Genomic DNA, 14,101 nt, shown 5'->3' on the forward strand with positions numbered 1-14,101 from the left:
TTACACTATTTGTGACCTTGGACGCAGAGATTTGAAGGCATCATTGAACGTTGGCAAGTGTCTAGCAGGGAGGACTCTAGATGCTAGAGACCTAGGTGCTAATAAGTACCTGGGCATAGATCTTAGGCACCTAGGTGCCAGGTACTCACTTATTCATTGATCTCTTTATTCCACCAACACCGAGAGCTAAGCATCAAGGACACAGAGGTAGTAAGATACTGTTCCCCTCTTCAATATGCTTGTTAGGTATTTAACACAACATGAAATAATTTACAAATTATGGGAGCGGTAATCCGACCATCCTCACTTCACAATTATGTTTCATGCTACCTTCTACTCCTGCCCTCATAAATCAAGGTAATTACCTGGCAATCTGGCTGGGCCTTGTAAGGCAAAAGAGCCGTTCATGTCTTGCGTCAACTGGTGAACAGAGAGGAGACAAAAAGGGTAAATTACCCTGCTTCCCATCTGTGCCCAATCCGCTCTAAATCTCCAGGAAAACTGTGCTCAGGATCGCCCAAGACAGATCCTTCCAACTGTGTGTGGAAAAGCAGGGTTTTGTGCAGTAGGTAAGGGGCGGCCTACAGTAGGTGTGTAAGCATCTCTGAAACTTCGTGTTGATCTTTTGTTTGAGAGCGAGCCTGTGCACTTCTGAGGGACTTAAAAGGTTACCTTCCCCCCCCCCCCCCCCCCCACTGTACACACAGCGCGTGGAGTGGGGCTCTGAAGGTCTGGCTGTGACGTGTGCCGCGCATTTTAGAGATGCTCCGTGAAATGGAAAACACTACTGTTCCCTCAAGCTCGAACGTGATTCTGGTACCTTCCTGACCTGTTATACAACCACATTTAACATGCTGAGATTTGGGACGCCCGGGTGGCTCAGTGGTGGAGCGTCTGCCTTCAGCACAGGTCATGATTCTGGGGTCCTGGGATCAAGTCCCGCATTGGGCTCCCTGCAGGGACCCTGCTTCTCCCTCTGCCTGTGTCTCTGTCTCTCTCTGTGTGTCTCTCATGAAGAAATAAAATCTTTAAAAAAAATAATAACATGCTGGGATTTAAAAAAAAAATGTGTTCTCATTGGACAGGAGACTCCACAATGGGGCAAATGAATAGTTGAAACGTCCCCCCAAAACTGAAAACAAAGACCATATGTATGGTCAGTGTATTGTGCCGACTAGGAGCCTCTGCAGTGACTCTGCTTGGGGTGAAACCCCAACTCCAACGCTTACAAGCTGTGTGACCTCAGATGAGTCACCTAACTTCTATGTGCTCCCTCCCAAAGTGGAGATAGTAATAGTTCCTAGAAGTGTTACTGTATTAAATGGGTTAATATTCAAAAGATGCTTAGAACAGTGCCTGGCAAGCATTAGCACCATATAAGTGTTCATTAAAAAAAAAAAAAAAAAAAAAATTGGTGGGGAGTGTCCCGGTGGCTCAGTCGGTTAAGCATCTGCCTTTGGCTCAGGTCGTGACCCCAGGGTGCTGTGATCGAGCCCCACATCAGGCTCTGCTCAGCGGGGAGTCTGCTTCTCACTCTCCCTCTACCACCCCCTCTGCTTGTGCTATCTCAGATAAATAAATAAAATCTTTAAAAAAATTTTTTTAGACTTTACCTTTCTTTTTTTTTTAAACTTCATCCTTTTTAAGAAAAGCAGCATAGGACCCCTGTGCCCCTCAGTAACGCCACGCAGCACAGGGACCCCCTGATGACCTCAACATTATTGGTAGAATGACTCTCCATTCTCGACGGTCCAGGGGGGCAGCCAACATTATTTGTAGGAAAAGGAGAGGAATGAGTTCTGTTGTACACAGTACATTTTTATGCTTACTACTCTCTTAAATGGAAGGAAGACATCCAAAGAGGGAGAAAAAAAAAGAATCTCTTCCAAACGATACTTGAATAAACCTGAACAAATGAAAGCTCGGTAGGTGCTGCAACCCTGTGCATGGGTGACACACACACTACAGCATTAATGAGTGTCACGTGCAGCCCTGTGGGGCCAGACATTCCCCAAATTGGCCCTCTTTATGCCTTGTTTCCTCCTTTATGTGCAATTTCATCTTTCTGGGGCCTGCATAAATCTCTCTCAGCCAGTATTATCTTCCCATTAGGAGTGAGCGGCCATAATGACAGCCACCTGTTTTAATGACAGAGCCAGGATGTCATCCTTTTCAGCAGAGTGTTGTTAATCTAAGTAACCTTTCCCTTCAGGAATGCCATCCCCACCCTCATGCAGTGACAAGCCATTTCCAGAGCACCTGTTCCCCCTCTAGTTTTAAAAGGTAAACTCCTCCCCAAGGGGCCCCCTGCCGCTCCCCCCAGCCCAGCCCTGCTGCGCTGCTTGTGTGAGCCTTGGCTGTGCCAGCTATGGGGCGGGGAGTGGGGGTGGGGGAGAGCGGGACAGGGAGACTGCGGCCCAGCCAGCATGTTGACACGCCCTAGTGGCCTGGGCAGGAATTTGTCCCCAGAGTTAACCACCACCCTCCCCGGCTTCTGTCCCCGATCGGCTGCCGTCACCACCGGGCCCTCGGGCCCTCCGCCCCCCTGGAGGTCAGGTGTGAGGCAGCAGCGGCCCCCTGGGGTCTAGCACCAGGGACCCCACGATCAGCCCTTGCCACTCATCCCCACGGGGCCCCTGATTGCTCTCAGCACCTGCAGCTGCTCCCGGGTCACCACCGCTGGTTTGGCACCAGGCACAGACGCTGCCACCATCAGAACTGTCCCAGCCGCCCAGCTACTGCAGGTGCACGTGCCCTCCACTTGCCCGCGGCCTCAATCCGCAGCACGTATGACGCTGGCCCCTCGTCCCGCCAGCCCAGGACCGCAGGTAAGCTTTGGCACTGCTCTGCCCAAAGGCCATGGTGACACTGGGGAGTGTGTGCCAGGGCCTGGCAGGGAGCGGGTTTGGATCCTGCCTTACCTGCTCTCCTCCCTCCCTTGAACGCCTAGGTTCAAGGCCCAGGCTGAGTGACACCTCCTCCCAGGCCCAGGCTGAGTGACACCTCCTCCATGAAGCCTTCCCAGACTGCTTGCTCTGCTCCCTTCCCGGCCATGCTGGGAACTCTTCCCCTCTTCCCATTCCTCTTCTCTTGTCTGGACGGCTGTGCACGCCTCCTCGTCCCACTGCCCAGGGGCAGGTGGCAAGGCAGGAAGGAGGGCAAATGCAGTGAGTTGTCTCTACCCGCCATCTCTAACCTCCTCCTTCCTGCCCTGCATCAAGCTCGTCAACAGCACCCCTGTTCCTGGGCCACTGGCTTCCTGACCCAGGCTACTCTTGGGTGGAATGTCTAGGAGATGCACCGATGCCACCAGTCACACACTGCGCTGAATCCACAGGTACCGTTGCTGACTTCCATCCTGCTTAGATGGAAGTGTTGGCTCTTTTCTCTCAGGCTGACCCCTCTACCTGCGCTCTGGGTGCCGCACCCTCCTGCCTTCCCAAGGACTGCTCCCCTTTCGCCCACCATCTCTGTTGATTCCTTCTGTGCATTTAGACATGTGTACGCCTCTCCTGACTTTAACAACCCTCCGACCTCAGAGCCCCTCATGTCCCACCACCCTCTCTCTTGGCCCCTTTGATGCTGAGCTTCTTGAATGAATTTTCTAGACTTGCTCACTTTCGACTCCCTTTTAAATACACTCCAATAGGGCTACCTTCTTGGCTCTTGGTCAAAACTTGTGCTGGAAACCCCAACCCCTCTGTTCCCGAGTGCAGGTAATTACCGAGGGGCTAGCCCAGGCTCTCTGCCCTTCACGTGCAAAATACCTACCCCGGGTCAAATATGCTCCCAAGCTTCAAAGGTCATCAATTTGCTCATGACTTCTGAAATTATATTTATATCCACACTGAGGGAAGAAGTATTTCAAGAAGAAGGAAATGGTCCACAATATCAAATACTGCCAAGAGGCTCAACAATATGCATGCTGAAGTGTCACTGCACAGGATTGGATTGAGCTGTACACGAGTCACTGGCAAACTTACAGGGCAAACTCTGTAAGGTTCCATTGGTGGGAACAGGAGCAGAGCTCTCACTTTGCAGATCGACTACCTAAACCCAGTGAGGTGACGTGGCTGAGGAAGCTCGAGGTCAGACACCTAGACAGATCCAGGACTAGGACAGACTCTTGACCCTCAGTTCAATATGTGCCCAAGACATACTGGCTGAATCATCTCATCGGGAGTATAGTCTGGGCTTTATTACTCTGGTGTCAGCAGAACCCTCCCCTTTGGGCCATGGCCAGGCCACCCTGAGATGGTCAAGTTACAGAGTCAACCAATTCAGGAACCATCTGGCGTAGGTGACAGAACTAGTTTTTTGAGAACAGTGTTTTTCCTAAAGCTCTAGAGTTCCAGAGCATCCCTCCCTATTTCCCCCTAAAATCCAGTCCTATATTAGGTACCCTATTCTTACCTACTGGAATCTGCTCATTCTAGTAAGAAGACTTCTCTCTCTCTCTCTCTCTCTCTCTCTTTTTTAAGATTTTACTTATTTATTCATGAGAGATATACAGAGAGAGGCAGAGACATAGGCAGAGATGTGGAATTTGATCCCAGGACCCTGGGATGACGATCTGAGCTGAAGGCAGAAGCTCAATCACGAGGCACTCAGGGGCCCCAAGTAGTGCATAATTACATTCCTGTTATCTATCTAGATCCCAAATCTATAGGTCTTTTTCCTTTCAGAGCTCAACCAACTCTTTCTTCAGTGCCATGTGGGAGTTCCGCCTCTCGCAGGGAATCCTTCCTAGTGATACATAACTCATCATTCCCTAGAGCAGACACAGAGTCCTGTCCTGAGCCTACACTTGCCTTCAACTTTGGTTCCTCCTTAGCCCTGGTGGGACAATTTTCAACTATTAGAGAAATAATTAACAGTCATATTTTTCTTGGACCTATGATTTCTTTCTTCTTCAGCACCGAGGTATTATGAATTTGTCTTAGAAAACAACATTTATTTTAATTTAATTTAATTTTTTTTCAGAAAACATTTAAACTACAGCAAAAATAAATAAATAAATAAATAAATAAATAAATAAATAGCCCACTCTCCATCAGATTGCAATTTGGTATCATATTTGTGTAGGCAGCTTCTATAATGGCCCCCAGTGATCCTTACCTCCTAGTATTTGTGTCCTTATACAATCCCTCTTTTTAGTATGAGCTAGATCTTGTAATTCATTTATAATGAGAAGAATACGGTAACAGTGATAGGATGTCACTGATGAGATTAGGTCACAAGACTGTGACTTCCATACTGCTGGCCATATCTCATATCTGACTACAGGGGAAGCCACCTTACCTATGGAGAGGCCCACATAGCCAGGAAGTGGTGGAGGCCCCAGTCAAAAGAAAACTGGGCAGTGGAGCCTCATTCTAATAGCCCATAAGGTACTGAATCCTTCCGACAGCCACATGAACTACCTTAAAAGTCTTTCCCCAGTTGAGTTTTCAGATGAGATCATGACCCCAGCAAAAAACCTCACTTGCAGCTTTGTGAGAGATCTTGAAACACATGCCCTCAGCTAAGCCATGCCCAGATTCCTGACCAGAGAAACTGAGATAACACATGTATGTTGCTTGAAGCTGCTAAGTTTTGGGGTAATTTGTTACACAAAAACAGGTTTGAGCATAAGGAAGATGCACATCCAAGACATTTCCCGCCACCCCTAAATCCTAAGTCAAAATGGAGATAGAGAAATGCATTGCTGAAATTTGAACATGATGACAAGTGTGGTATTAGTGAAGGTCATTTGACTTTTGATTTCCAAGGTTAAAACTATTAAGAAGAAAATATCGTTCAGTTCCCACCATCCCAACAGAATAAATGGAGGAGATAATTAGTTGTCACTTGCCTGGTGTCACTTGCTTGTTTTATGTAGCTGTTCTGGGCAGATGGAAAGTGAGTCTAGCATCCAAGTGCAGCGTTAGCATTAATGAATTCCCAAAATATTCTTTTTTTTTCTGGGGTAAATTTACTTTCTAACTACCACCATTGCCAACCAAAAAATTAAATCAATAAATCAGTATGAGGAAATTGTCAGGAGCTAGGAGTCCTGCTAGAAGAAAGCAAGTGTTTATGGGTTGAATTCCCGGAGCACTCTGTAACCGGCCTGCCACCCAATTCCAGGGCCATCAGAGGCCCAGAGAGAGAGGGAGCCGCAGGCCCGGCGGCACGAAAACAATTCAGTACTCTAGGTTCATGTGGGCCTTAGTGTCTTTGTGGCACATTTCTCTGCTACTCAGGGAAAACAAAAAACAAAAAACAAAAAATAATCACTGCCAAACTCTTTTTGCTTGTGTTTCTGTTTCTGGCAAGGAATAAGTATTTCTAACTTATTAACTCTTTGTGAACACAAACTCTACCTGTTTGATACTGCTTTCTGGCATGCCCCCTTTGTCTTCTGATGTGGTCTGTCTACAGCAACATCACTCATGCCCCAGAAAAAGAGACAAAAGAGCATGCATGCGTGGACTCGAAGTTACGAAGTTAACACAGTCATCATAGTGAGAGAGGGTTGTATGGTAGACAAATGGCCCTTTGAGGTTTTTTACACATTCACTGAATCAAGGAACAATCATGAGTGTTTCAAGAGTTACACATGATCAAAACCAGCAAATAAGCCAAAAAAAAAAAAAAAAACCCCACACAAAACAGAAAACAACAACAACAAAAAAACCACTTATTTTGGGAAGGAGGTCCTCCCTCCAACCCTCCTCCCAACATACATAGATAACACACACACACACACACACACACACACACACACACACTTATATCCATGCTTGGTTAAAGAGAAACACTCTCAGGTGGTAACTACCCACATAATGAGAACTATCAAAATAATAATTGCAAGCAATAAATGCTATTTCTAGATATTCCTATGCTTAGCGCCATGTATTTGAAACATCTGTGTGATTTACTGAATGCTGCACTCTTCAAATATGTCAGCAGGATGGAAAACAAAGCCATTGGTGTTGTACTGAACATCCTGCTATCTGCAAACATCCAGGTAACCAAAGCAATGTCTCCATTGTTGTCTAGATGCTAGACATTTGCTGTCCCCACCCCTCTTCCCACCTCCAAGAAGTCTGTATGAGTCTGTAATTTCCCATTTCCCTGTTTTCTAGTCCAGAACTTAGCATGGATGAGCCACACAGTGAGCTCCTCAACGATTCACTAATCACTAGAAATTGACTGGAATGTTGGAAATTCGTATATACTAAATGATCAAAGACAAACAGACGGTCCACCTTTTTAAAAATTAAGGGATAGAATGTAATGGTTGATGTTCTAAGTGGAAGTCCCCAGCGCACCCGCCTTTAGAGTTGAGGTAGTTGATACACGGAGCTATTGGCTCTGGTGCTTACTCTGTCTTTCCTTTGTGCATCTCCACATGTATAATAAATTCGGCTAGCCTAAAATTTAGGTATTAGCTTGGGTACCTAAATTCGAAGTAAAGCACCATGTGAAAAAATCTCTTTGGGGTGCCTGGGTGGCTCAGTCAGTTAAGCATCTGACTCTTGTTTTCTGCTCAGCTCATGATCTCAGGGTCGTGGGATGGAGCCCCATATCAGGGTCTGCTCAGCATGGAGTCTGCTTGGGATTATCTCCCTCTGCCCTTCCCCACTACTCACACTCACTCACTCACTCGCTCACTCTAAATAAATAAATAAATAAAATAAAATAAAATAAAATAAAATAAATAAAATAAAATAAAATAAAATAAAATAATAAAATAAATAAAATAAAATAAAATAAAATAAAATAAAATCTTTAAAAAAATCCTTCTCTCTAATCTTTGATGTATGGATGTTGTAGTTGATAACCTATAGCCTATGCTGGCTTTTCCAAACCTATGTGAGTCAAGTATTTTTCTCCCTCCCCTTCTCTCCTTCCTTCTTTTACTCACTGAATAAATATTTATTAAACATCTGCTAGGTTCCAAGCATTATAACGAGTGCTGGGAATATAAAAGTGATGCACTGATAAGATACTATCCATGCTCTGCTTTAATGCCCTCAGTTTGTCTCCAGGGTCACCTGCAGATGCTTCCCTAGAAGCCTGTGAATTTCTGCCTCATTCTGTCTTTCAGGGAATGAAAGAGCTATTTTTCTGGCCTTTTGGAGAGCTTGGCCTGAGCATGGGGAAGATGAAGTACCCAAGAATGATGCTCGCAGAGTAACATAAACCATGGAAGGATAAGGCATTATGGACAACAGCCCAGCTGGCTCACCTCTCACTGGGACAGTGTCCCACAGGTGCCCGGTGTGCATGGGTCACTGCCAGGCAGTAACCCACCTATGAGCATATGCTTACTGGCTGTCCTCCTTCCCTGCATCACTTCCCTTCTCCCTCATGTCCTTGGATTCCTCTCTTTGGATTCAGTATTAGCTTTGGGGGAAACTCATTGAACGTACAAACTCCCTGGGGAGACAGAAAAGTTACCAAATTGTCGCAAAACTCCAATTTTTTTTTTCCAAGTAGGAAAATAGCCAAATGCTAAACTCATTCAGATCGAAGATCATCTAAACCTAAGCTGCCTGGTATGTCTGCAATGGTATTTTTAACACATCCCTAAGTGTCACGAAAATCCATAAAGTATTCATTCTAGTGAAATTTGAAGGACGTAGAAAACACAGGCATATTCTCTGAAAGAATTATCGTGTGATGCCTCAAATAGAATGCACTTGCATTTTTCATTCTCTAAATTTAAAGATAATCCTTTGGCATTTGGGTCTTTGGACTGGCTGTGCTGCTCTGCTTTTTGTGAAAGCTAAATAACATTTCCTATTCTGCAAAACAATATGAGACCCTGAATCAAACCAATTCTACTTCGTAAACTTTACTTGAATGCTATTTTTTTTTTATCAACATCACAAGTCTATTAGAAATCAAAGAACAGCTGGCTTTTCACTAAAGTGATTATTTTTTCATTATTGAATTCTGAATATTCAGTGTTACCTGTCTCTCTCTCGCTCCCTCTCTCCCTCTTGAGTCTTTGCAAATTAGATTGCTATATCCAAGACACCTCACTTTTCTTCAGTAAAGGGGACAGGATGAATAGGAATAGAAGTAGAAAGAGAGAGACAATATTACTTCTATAATACTTTTCAGCTTCACACGGAATGAATAAAACAAAGACAATTTTAACATCTGTGCAGTCAATAAATGTCAGTTTCCAGAAATCAGTTCCATGGCCCGTGAATTGACTGTAGTGCTGAAGCTGATTCCTGAATATGAATATGAATATACATATATTCATACTGTCATACTACCTAGACTTACACGGTCTACAGTCACTGTGCAGAATGGGAATATCTGGGAACTCAATTACTTGACATAAATAAGACTTCATATTTGCGAAATAAAAACTTTCTAATAGCCAAACTTCTGGTCTCTCCTTCGATGATAGCTGCTCGTCATAAACTTAGAATTGAAAGTCAGATCTTGATTGATATTATATCCTAAACTCGTATAGGCTTGATAATAGAACACTGCCTTTATTTAGTTCTTTTCAATCTGCAGGCTTCTATAGTGGTTTTATAGTTACTCAGAGTTTGAAAAGAAATTACTCCTGCAGTGGAAGTTTCCAAAATGCTTTTGTGGCGTCTTCTCAAAAAAGTAAATAGTGACAAGCCAACCAGAGATAAGGTGGGACAGTAGGAATAAAAGCATCAACTCCTGAAGGCATGGATTAGAATTTGGTAAGTAACTGTTACTTCTTTCAAACAAGATGTGGCTGGTGGTTCTGTGGTCCAAGGACTGGAAGCCTTAGGACTCCTCTGGGAACTCATTAGAAATGCAGAAGGTCAGGTCTCACCATGAGCCAACTGAATCAGAATATGCATTTCAACATAACCCTCCGGTGATTTACATGTACCCGAAGACTGGAGGAGCTCTAACATACAACATGACATCATGTGGTATAAATGGAAACACTGAAAATGACGTTTTTGTTCTCAAGGCCAGGTAGGGGAATGGGAAAGAAGTTACTAGAGAAGTGCTGGAGAGGGGGGACGTACAGACAACCAGAAAGTAAAGGGGTTTCTAGGCCTATGCCTCTCCCCCACTCCAAAACAAGCCCTGAAATGATAACTGGACTCCATCCACACCAAGCAAATACCAGCTTGACCAGCAAGCCCAGATTGTGAGGTCATGAGGACTCTCTGACGCTCAGTCTATTATTCATCTGATAAACAAGGAGATGACACAGAATAAACTCCATCTAGCTCTAAAGTCCTCTCATTCAACATACAAAAAAGTAACAAGCTGGGGCACATAGTGGGGGCGAGAACATTTACATAGCACAAGGTGATTTTCACAATTCGGGTGCACATTACTTTGGGATCCTGGGCAATTTTTACATTAAAGTGGGATTATTATTCCACTGAGTAACTTAAGGCAAAAAAAAAAAAAAAAGACCATTTATTTGTGGAAAATTTATTTTTGTAGTGAGTGAGAGTAACCTAACCATGTCTTTATCCTTGCTCCTTCTAAAGGTCTTATTGCTTCTTTCTACTTTCTGAGAGTCAACCACACTGTACCCATGGACCAGAGAAGGGAGAGAATCCCGCCAGAGGTGGAGAGGAAGAGAAAAGAAAGAAGTATGCAAGCACTCGCTGCATCACTGGGCGGAGAAGTCATGATGCCCGCTCTGACTTCCTCTTGCACTCCAGATCTCAGTTCTTTCACGGGGTCTCACTTCTCCATTCTAAAGTAATGCAGTCATCCCCCCTTATCCACCGGAGGCACATTCCAAGATCCCCAGAGGATGTTTGAATACTGGATAATACTGATACTTGATACTTGGATAATACTGAACCCTATATACACTGTGTTTTTTCTATATGAACACAGCTATGATGAAATTTAGTTCATAAATCAGGCACAGTGGGCACCTGGGTGGCTCACTGGTTGAGTGTCTTCCTTTGCGACTCAGGGTGTGATCCCGGGATCCTGGGATCGAGCCTCACATCGGGCTCCCTGTAGGGAGCCTGCTTCTCCCTCTGCCTATGTCTCTGCCTCTCTCTCTCTTTGTCTCTCATGAATAAATAAATAAAATCTTTAACAAATCAATCAATCAATCAGGCACAGTAAGAGATGAACAACACTAATGAACAATAAGATAGAAGAGTTAAAACAAGATACTGTAATACAAGTTACGTGACTGTGGTCTCTGAAAATATTGTATTGTACTGAACTCACCCTCGCTCTTTTTGTGAGGATGTTGAGATGATAAAATACCTGTGTGATGAGCTGAAGCGAGCTGAATGATGTGGGCATTATGACAGTGTGAGGCCACGGCTGCCCTTATGACCATATGTCAGAAGGAAGATCATCTGCTTCTGGATGTGGTTGCCTGCAAGTATCTGAAACCATGGGGAGTGAAACCACAGATAAGGGGAACTACTGTCCCATCCTTTACTGTGGCTAGAACGGGAACAGAATGCTTTAATCGACACAAGCATCTCTGTATGATGTTTGAATGGCCACACACATTGGTAGACAAAATCTAAAATCCACGTGGTTCCACAAGCCCTGGGCTGTCAGCTACCAGGGACCCTCTTTGGGACTGATTTTCCCTTAACTGTTAGACCTAAAGTGGCCCCGAAGCTTCCCCAAACGAATCTCTGCTCTTCCATAGGAAATTTTACTTTATAATATCTAGGCAATGCTCACAGTCAGGTTACAAAATAAACAGCTAAAATGTTGCACCAGTGTTGGGTTTCAACTCACCGTGATAGTAAAGAGAAACTCTTGCATCATGGAAGTTGAACTTGGATCGAACTTTCTCAACTGAGCACGGTCGGCTGCCAGGGGCTCCAGGCGAGCACCCAGAAAAGATAAAACTCCAGTCCTGATGGAATTAGCCAAGCAGCACCAGTCCAAGGCCAAATGAGAGCAGGCGGTTTACACCACTCTGTTGCCAACAGAGCCCCACTAACAGTATTACGTACCAAATTTTCACACTGAATGTTGGGACAAGATGGCCATTGAGGTGGGTGTTTTTTTGTTTGTTTGTTTTTTTTATTTATGATAGGCACACAGTGAGAGAGAGAGAGAGAGAGAGAGAGAGAGAGAGAGAAAGGCAGAGACATAGACAGAGGGAGAAGCAGGCTCCATGCACCGGGACCCCAACGTGGGATTCAATCCCGGGTCTCCAGGATCGCGCCCTGGGCCAAAGGCAGGTGCTAAACCGCTGCGCCACCCAGGGATCCCCCAAGGTGGGTGTTTAAAAGGAAAGTGTGGTCGAATATGTGAAACACCCTAGAGAACTCTTTGCTTTATTTCCCTGAGACATTGCCAGGACGACTTAGAAACCATTTAAATATTACACTTATCTCTGCTTCAACATTCCTCATCCTCGAGGCCTCCCTATCAAACTTGCATCTTGCTTAACTTGGCGAGGGATGCTACTAGGAAAGACAACGGCAAAGCCCATTTGTGGATATGAAAGGACAACAGAACTTTCATGCAAACAACTCCCAAGACCACCAGGAACGTTCATCTGGATATCTGGCCTGATCCCAAACTCAGTATAAAACAACCCTCTTTGTCGCCCCAGCAAACTCTTCCTCTAGACCTCTCTGGGTTTTGTGGGTGATACAATGACATTTCCCAAGCTGGAAACTGGATAATCCTTTGGGCTGCCCTCTCCTCCACTGTCTGGGTTTGAGCAAGTCATGCTGATTTGTTTCTCCCAATAGTTTCTGTCATCAACTCTTGCTTTTTTTTTTTTTTTTTCGTTCTACAGAGCCCAGTCTCATTCATGTGCTTATGATCCCCATTTGAGCGATTTAAAAAGCCTCACCTCCCATTTACTCATTAATTCATTCAGTGCATAGCTGAGCACCTAATATGTGCTGTAGGAACTGTACTAGGTGTTTGAGGATGAAAAGGTGAGCAAAATGGATGTGGACCGAGTCCTCAGGGAGTTCACAGGCTGGTACAGCTCTCTTCCCATAGGATATATTTTACAGGACACCATCAGGTCACCTGACAAACATACTCTTTGAATCCTGTATTTGTCCGGCTCAAATGCCTCCGACAGCCAACTGAAAACAAAGCAAACTGAAAGGAAAACTCTTCCTACCATTTTAAAGCATTGCATGCTAGCTCCTACCTGCTTCTCTAATCGCCTATTTTACTATTTTCTCAGCAACCATCTGGTTGAAACCAGCTGGCTGCATCCCCATTTCAGGACACTCCGTATTTGTGACTCTTTGCTTTGTTACTGCTGTTTCTTTTCCCAGAAGATCTGTATCCTCCCTCGTGAAATTTTTCAATTGTCATATAAAAAAGGTTCTTTATCCCTTCTGAACTGAAATATTTGGCCAATTTACATAATACGTAACGTATTCAATAAAAATGTTTCCAACTTCTCATGTGATAGACTCTGTGCTAGGCACTGCGATCTAAGGAAGGGCATACTTTCTCCTATTATAATTCACATTTCCACCTTCAGAATCCTTTTGGTTCTTAAAGGCAGGGATCGTAGAACCCTGTAACCTCCTCCTTATATATTTATATATAAGGGACCTTATATATTTCCTTGTTCATATGGGTAGTCAGTGACACAGCCAGTAATAATGATATTGTCAATACCAACAGAGTCATTTAAAAATTTTACTATTTATTATGCCAGTAATCATCTTCATTGTTCATTAAATATATTTGTTTAAATTGTGAACTATCTGCAGAAACCTGTTTCACTTAAAGCCTAATTTGGGAATGGTGTCCCTTTACCTTGGAAGGGGAACTGGATGTACTATAATGAATTATGAGCCACCAGATGTCACTCTTGTAGATGCTAGTTCCATTGGTCTCTGGATGAGGAAGGGTCTCAAATGTTGCATTACAGTGGTAAAGTAGAATTTCCACGTATTCACTGGATACTCATGCTCCCAATATGGAGTTCTCTTTAGAATCCCTTATGTAGCTCAGCATTGCTCCTTAAAGTTATGTCCTCCTTCCCCCTCACCCCCTCCAAAAAAAAAAAAAAAAATCATCACGACAAGCAGAGGGTTGAGGATGAATAGTCAGGCTAAATGGTGAATTTATTTTCTCTGTTGGCTTGTGTCACTGCCCTAGTTTGGTT

At 44.3% G+C, this 14,101-nt stretch overlaps 1 protein-coding gene and 1 long non-coding RNA gene across 9 annotated transcripts in view; one reads left to right on the plus strand and one right to left on the minus strand.

The window, feature by feature from the left end:
- CELF2 (CUGBP Elav-like family member 2) overlaps positions 1–14,101 on the minus strand; it is a 955,758-nt gene that overhangs the window by 375,605 nt on the left and 566,052 nt on the right. The window lies entirely within an intron of this gene.
- LOC140597924 (uncharacterized) lies at positions 2,437–13,386 on the plus strand. 2 transcript variants are annotated; one of them, XR_011999965.1, is made up of 6 exons: positions 2,437–2,828; positions 3,222–3,337; positions 6,876–7,012; positions 8,096–8,546; positions 9,529–9,707; positions 10,503–13,386. It is a non-coding gene; the product is annotated as an uncharacterized lncRNA (long non-coding RNA). The 2 variants fall into 2 exon arrangements; XR_011999964.1 differs by having other exon boundaries at positions 2,497–2,828; positions 6,955–7,012.

The sequence above is a fragment of the Vulpes vulpes genome, chromosome 2 (assembly GCF_048418805.1).
Source record: "Vulpes vulpes isolate BD-2025 chromosome 2, VulVul3, whole genome shotgun sequence".
NCBI classification, from domain to species: domain Eukaryota; kingdom Metazoa; phylum Chordata; class Mammalia; order Carnivora; family Canidae; genus Vulpes; species Vulpes vulpes.